Raw genomic sequence first — 7,719 nt, forward strand, 5'->3', positions numbered from 1 at the left:
TAGGTAGAGTGTATTATATAGTGTTTAGTGTGTATTATATAGTGTGTATTATATAGTGTGAAGCGTGTGCTAGGTAGAGTGTATTATATAGTGTAAAGTGTGAATTATATAGTGTGTATTTTATATTGTGTAGCGTGTACTACGTAGTTTGTATTATATAGTGTGAAGTGTGTACTAGGTAGTGTGTATTATATAGTGTGAAGTGTGTACTAGGTAGTGTGTATTATATAGTGTGTAGTGTGTATTATATAGTGTGGCGTGTGCTAGGTAGAGTGTATTATATAGTGTTTAGTGTGTATTATATAGTGTGTATTATATAGTGTGAAGCGTGTGCTAGGTAGAGTGTATTATATAGTGTAAAGTGTGAATTATATAGTGTGTATTTTATATTGTGTAGCGTGTACTCGTGGTTTGTATTATATAGTGTGAAGTGTGTACTAGGTAGTGTGTATTATATAGTGTGAAGTGTGTACTAGGTAGTGTGTATTATATTGTGTGTAGTGTGTATTATATAGTGTGTATTATATAGTGTAGTGTGTAGTGTGTACTAGGTAGTGTGTATTATATAGTGTTTAGTGTGTACTAGGTAGTGTGTATTATATATGTGTAGTGTGTACTAGGTAGTGTGTATTATATAGTGTTTAGTGTGTACTAGGTAGTGTGTATTATATAGTGTGAAGCATGTACTAGGTAGTTTGTATTATATAGTGAAGTGTGTAATAGGTAGAGTGTATTATATAGTGTGTAGTGTGTATTATATAGTGTGTATTATATATTGTGTGGCGTGTACTACGTGGTTTGTATTATATAGTGTGAAGTGTGTACTAGGTAGTGTGTATTATATAGTGTGAGCGTGTACTAGGTAGTTTGTATTATATAGTGTGAAGCGTGTGTTATATAGTGTGTATTTTATATTGTGTAGTGTACTAGGTAGTGTGTTTTATATAGTGTGTAGTGTGTATTATTTAGTGTGTATTTATATTGTGTAGTGTGTGTACTAGGTAGTGTGTTTTATATAGTGTGTAGTGTGTACTAGGTAGTGTGTATTATATAGTTTGAAGCGTGTACTAGGTAGTGTGTATTATATAGTGTGTATTATATAGTGTGAAGCGTGTACTAGGTAGTTTGTATTATATAGTGTGAAGCGTGTACTAAGTAGTTTGTATTATATAGTGTAAAGTGTGAATTATATAGTGTGTATTTTATATTGTGTAGTGTGTACTAGGTAGTGTGTTTTATATAGTGTGTAGTGTGTATTATTTAGTGTGTATTTATATTGTGTAGTGTGTACTAGGTAGTGTGTTTTATATAGTGTGTAGTGTGTACTAGGTGGTGTGTATTATATAGTGTGACGTGTGTACTAGGTAGTTTGTATGATATAGTGTGAAGTGTGTATTATATAGTGTGTATTTTATATTGTGTGTAGTGTATTATATAGTGTGTATTTTAAATTGTGTAGTGTGTACTAGGTAGTGTGTTTTATATAGTGTGAAGCGTGTACTAGGTAGTTTGTATTATATAGTGTGAAGTGTGTACTAGGTAGAGTGTAGTGTGTAGTGTGTAGTGTGTATTATATATTGTGTAGTGTGTACTAGGTAGTGTGTTTTATATAGTGTGTAGTGTGTACTAGGTAGTGTGTATTATATAGTGTGAACCGTGTACTAGGTAGTTTATATTATATATTGTGTAGAGTGTATGATATAGTGTAGTGTGTAGTGTGTATTATATAGTGTGTAGAGTGTATTATATAGTGTGAAGTGTGTACTAGGTAGAGTGTATTATATTATGTGTAGTGTGTATTATATTGTGTGTATTTTATATTGTATAAGCGTGTACTAGGTAGTTTGTATTTTATATTGTATAGTGTGTATTATATAGTGTATTATATATTATATAGTGTAAAGTGTGTATTATAGTGTGTACTAGGTAGTGTGTATTTTAAATTGTGTAGTGTGTGTACTAGGTAGTGTGTTTTATATAGTGTGTAGTGTGCACTAGGTAGTGTGTATTATATAGTGTGAAGCGTGTACTAGGTAGTTTGTATTATATAGTGTGAAGTGTGTACTAGGTAGAGTGTAGTGTGTAGTGTGTATTATATATTGTGTAGAGTGTACTAGGTAGTGTGTTTTATATAGTGTGTAGTGTGTACTTGGTAGTGTGTATTATATAGTGTGAACCGTGTACTAGGTAGTTTATATTATATAGTGTGAAGAGTGTATTATATAGTGTGTAGTGTGTATTATATAGTGTGTAGAGTGTATTATATAGTGTGTAGTGTATTATATAGTGTGAAGTGTGTACTAGGTAGAGTGTATTATATTGTGTAGTGTGTATTATATTGTGTGTATTTTATATTGTGTAGTGTGTACTAGGTAGAGTGTATTATATAGTGTGAAGCGTGTACTAGGTAGTTTGTATTATATATAGTGTGTAGAGTGTATTATATAGTGTAGTGTGTATTACATAGTGTGTAGAGTGTATTATATAGTGTGTAGTGTGTATTATATAGTGTGTATTATATAGTGTGTAGAGTGTATTATATAGTGTGTAGTGTGTATTATATAGTGTGTAGAGTGTATTATATAGTGTGTAGAGTGTATTATATAGTGTGTAGTGTGTATTATATATTATATAGTGTGTAGTGTGTATTATATAGTGTGTAGAGTGTATTATATAGTGTGTAGTGTGTAATATATAGTGTGTAGTGTGTATTATATAGTGTGTAGTGTGTACTAGGTAGAGTGTATTATATTGTGTGTAGTGTGTACTATATAGTGTGTATTTTATATTGTGTAGTGTGTACTAGGTAGAGTGTATTATATAGTGTGAAGCGTGTACTAGGTAGTTTGTATTATATAGTGTGTAGAGTGTATTATATAGTGTGTAGTGTGTATTATATAGTGTAGAGTGTATTATATAGTGTTTAGAGTGTATTATATATGTGTAGTGTGTATTATATAGTGTGTAGAGTGTATTATATAGTGTAGTGTGTATTATATAGTGTGTATTATATAGTGTGAAGCATGTAGTAGGTAGTTTGTATTATATATAGTGTGAGTGTATTATATAGTGTGTAGTGTGTTTTATATAGTGTGTAGTGTATTATATAGTGTGGAGTGTGTACTAGGTAGAGTGTATTATATGTGTAGTGTGTATTATATAGTGTGTATTTTATATTGTGTAGTGTGTATTATATAGTGTGTATTTTATATTGTGTAGTGTACTAGGTAGTGTGTATTATATAGTGTGTGTACTAGGTAGAGTGTATTATATAGTGTGGAGTGTGTATTATATAGTGTGGAGTGTGTACTAGGTAGAGTGTATTATATTGTGTGTAGTGTGTATTATATAGTGTGTATTTTATATTGTGTAGTGTGTACCAGGTAGTGTGTATTATATAGTGAAGCGTGTACTAGGTAGAGTGTATTATATAGTGTGAAGTGTCTATTATATAGTGTGTAGTGTGTAGTAGGTAGAGTGTATTATATAGTGTGTAGTGTGTACTAGGTAGAGTGTATTATATTGTGTGTAGTGTGTATTATATATGTGTAGTGTGTACTAGGTAGAGTGTATTATATAGTGTGAAGTGTGTATTATGTACTGTGGAGTGTACTAGGTAGAGTGTATTATATTGTGTGTAGTGTGTATTATATAGTGTGTAGTGTGTACTAGGTAGAGTGTGTTATATAGTGTGTAGTGTGTATTATATAGTGTGTAGTGTGTACTAGGTAGAGTGTATTATATAGTGTGTGTGTATTATATAGTGTGGAGTGTGTACTAGGTAGAGTGTATTATATTATGTGTAGTGTGTATTATATAGTGTGGAGTGTGTATTATAGTGTAGTGTGTACTAGGTAGAGTGTATTATATTGTGTGTAGTGTGTATTATATAGTGTGTAGTGTGTACTAGGTAGAATGTATTATATTGTGTGTAGTGTGTATTATAGTGTGTAGTGTGTACTAGGTAGTGTGTATTTTATATTGTATAGTGTGTATTGTGTACTAGGTAGAGTGTATTATATGTGTGTAGTGTGTACTAGGTAGAGTGTATTATATTGTGTGTAGTGTGTATTATATAGTGTGGAGTGTGTACTAGGTAGAATGTATTATATTGTGTAGTGTGTACTAGGTAGAGTGTATTATATTGTGTGTAGTGTGTATTATATAGTGTGGAGTGTGTACTAGGTAGAGTGTATTATATTGTGTGTGTGTATTATATAGTGTGGAGTGTGTACTAGGTAGAGTGTATTATATTGTGTGTGTAGTGTGTATTATATAGTGTGTAGTGTGTACTAGGTAGAGTGTATTATATTGTGTGTGGTGTGTATTATATAGTGTGGAGTGTACTAGGTAGAGTGTATTATATTGTGTGTAGTGTGTATTATATAGTGTGGAGTGTGTGTACTAGGTAGAGTGTATTATATTATTGTGGTGTGTATTATATAGTGTGTGTGTACTAGGTAGAGTGTATTATATTGTGTGTAGTGTGTATTATATAGTGTGTAGTGTGTACTAGGTAGAGTGTATTATATTGTGTGGTGTGTATTATATAGTGTGGAGTGTGTACTAGGTAGAGTGTATTATATTGTGTAGTGTGTATTATATAGTGTGGAGTGTGTACTAGGTAGAGTGTATTATATAGTGTGTATTATATAGTGTGGAGTGTGTACTAGGTAGAGTGTATTATATTGTGTGTGGTGTGTATTATATAGTGTAGTGTGTACTAGGTAGAGTGTATTATATTGTGTAGTGTGTATTATATAGTGTGTAGTGTCTATTATATAGTGTGGAGTGTGTACTAGGTAGAGTGTATTATATTGTGTGTGTATTATATAGTGTGTATTGTGTACTAGGTAGAGTGTATTATATTGTGTGTAGTGTATTATATAGTGTGTAGTGTACTAGGTAGAGTGTATTATATTGTGTGTAGTGTGTATTATATAGTGTGGAGTGTGTACTAGGTAGAGTGTATTATATTGTGTGTAGTGTATTATATAGTGTAGTGTCTATTATATAGTGTGGTGTGTACTAGGTAGAGTGTATTATATTGTGTGTAGTGTGTACTAGGTAGAGTGTATTATATTGTGTGTAGTGTGTATTATATAGTGTGTAGTGTGTACTAGGTAGAATGTATTATATTGTGTGTAGTGTGTATAGGTAGAGTGTATTATATAGGTAGAGTGTATTATATATTGTGTAGTGTGTATTATATAGTGTGGAGTGTGTACTAGGTAGAGTGTATTATATTGTGTGTAGTGTGTACTAGGTAGAGTGTATTATATTGTGTAGTGTGTATTATATTATGTGTAGTGTGTACTAGGTAGAGTGTATTATATAGTGTGTAGTGTGTATTATATAGTGTGTATTATATAGTGTGTGTGTACTAGGTAGAGTGTATTATATAGTGTGTAGTGTGTAGTAGGTAGAGTGTATTATATTGTGTAGTGTGTATTATAGTGTAGTGTGTACTAGGTAGAGTGTATTATATTGTGTGTGTGTGTATTATATAGTGTGAAGTGTGTACTAGGTAGAGTGTATTATATGTGTGTAGTGTGTATTATATAGTGTGGAGTGTGTACTAGGTAGAGTGTATTATATTATTATTAGTGTGTATTATATAGTGTAGTGTGTACTAGGTAGAGTGTATTATATTGTGTGTAGTGTGTATTATATAGTGTGGTGTGTACTAGGTAGAGTGTATTATATGTGTAGTGTGTATTATATAGTGTGGAGTGTGTACTAGGTAGAGTGTATTATATAGTGTGTGTGTATTATATAGTGTGGAGTGTGTACTAGGTAGAGTGTATTATATAGTGTGGAGTGTGTACTAGGTAGAGTGTATTATATTGTGTGTAGTGTGTGTATTATATAGTGTGTAGTGTCTATTATATAGTGTGAGTGTGTACTAGGTAGAGTGTATTATAGTGTGTAGTGTGTAATATATAGTGTGGAGTGTGTACTAGGTAGAGTGTATTATAGTGTGTAGTGTGTATTATATAGTGTGGAGTGTGTACTAGGTAGAGTGTATTATATTGTGTAGTGTGTACTAGGTAGAGTGTATTATATTGTGTGTAGTGTGTATTATATAGTGTGTAGTGTGTACTAGGTAGAATGTATTATATTGTGTGTAGTGTGTATTATATAGTGGAGTGTGTACTAGGTAGTGTGTATTATATTGTGTGTAGTGTGTATTATATAGTGTAGTGTGTACTAGGTAGAGTGTATTATATTGTGTGTAGTGTGTACTAGGTAGAGTGTATTATATTGTGTGTAGTGTGTATTATATAGTGTGGAGTGTACTAGGTAGAATGTATTATATTGTGTGTGTGTACTAGGTAGAGTGTATTATATTGTGTGTAGTGTGTGTATTATATAGTGTGGAGTGTGTACTAGGTAGAGTGTATTATATTGTGTAGTGTGTATTATATAGTGTGGAGTGTGTACTAGGTAGAGTGTATTATATGTGTAGTGTGTATTATATAGTGTGTAGTGTGTACTAGGTAGAGTGTATTATATTGTGTGTGGTGTGTATTATATAGTGTGGTGTGTACTAGGTAGAGTGTATTATATTGTGTGTGTGTGTATTATAGTGTGTAGTGTGTACTAGGTAGAGTGTATTATATTGTGTGTGTGTGTATTATATAGTGTGGAGTGTGTACTAGGTAGAGTGTATTATATTGTGTGTAGTGTGTATTATATAGTGTGTGTGTGTACTAGGTAGAGTGTATTATATTGTGTGTGGTGTGTATTATATAGTGTGGAGTGTACTAGGTAGAGTGTATTATATTGTGTGTAGTGTGTATTATATAGTGTAGTGTGTACTAGGTAGAGTGTATTATATAGTGTGTGGTGTGTATTATATAGTGTGGAGTGTGTACTAGGTAGAGTGTATTATATTGTGTGTAGTGTGTATTATATAGTGTGTAGTGTGTACTAGGTAGAGTGTATTATATTGTGTGTGGTGTGTATTATATAGTGTGGAGTGTGTACTAGGTAGAGTGTATTATATTGTGTGTAGTGTGTATTATATAGTGTGTAGTGTGTACTAGGTAGAGTGTATTATATTGTGTGTAGTGTGTATTATTATATAGTGTGGAGTGTGTACTAGGTAGAGTGTGTTATATTGTGTGTAGTGTGTATTATATAGTGTATAGTGTGTATTATATAGTGTGAGTGTGTACTAGGTAGAGTGTATTATATTATTGTGTAGTGTGTATTATATAGTGTGTAGTGTACTAGGTAGAGTGTATTATATTGTGTAGTGTGTATTATAGTGTGTATTATATAGTGTGTAGTGTGTACTAGGTAGAGTGTATTATATTGTGTGTAGTGTGTATTATATATAGTGTGTAGTGTGTACTAGGTAGAGTGTATTATATATTGTGTGTAGTGTGTATTATATAATGTGAAGCGTGTGCTAGGTAGAGTGTATTATATTGTGTGTAGTGTGTATTATATAGTGTGTGTGTACTAGGTAGAGTGTATTATATTATTGTGTAGTGTGTATTATATAGTGTATTATATTATTATTAGTGTGTACTAGGTAGTGTGTATTATATATTGTGTAGTGTGTATTATATAGTGTGGAGTGTTTAATAGGTAGAGTGTATTATATTGTGTGTAGTGTGTATTATATAGTGTGTATTATATAGTGTGTATTATATATTGTGTAGTGTGTACTAGGTAGTGTGTATTATATAGTGTGAAGCGTGTACTAGG

Source organism: Silurus meridionalis, chromosome 24 (genome assembly GCF_014805685.1).
Source record: "Silurus meridionalis isolate SWU-2019-XX chromosome 24, ASM1480568v1, whole genome shotgun sequence".
Taxonomy (NCBI): Eukaryota; Metazoa; Chordata; class Actinopteri; order Siluriformes; family Siluridae; genus Silurus; species Silurus meridionalis.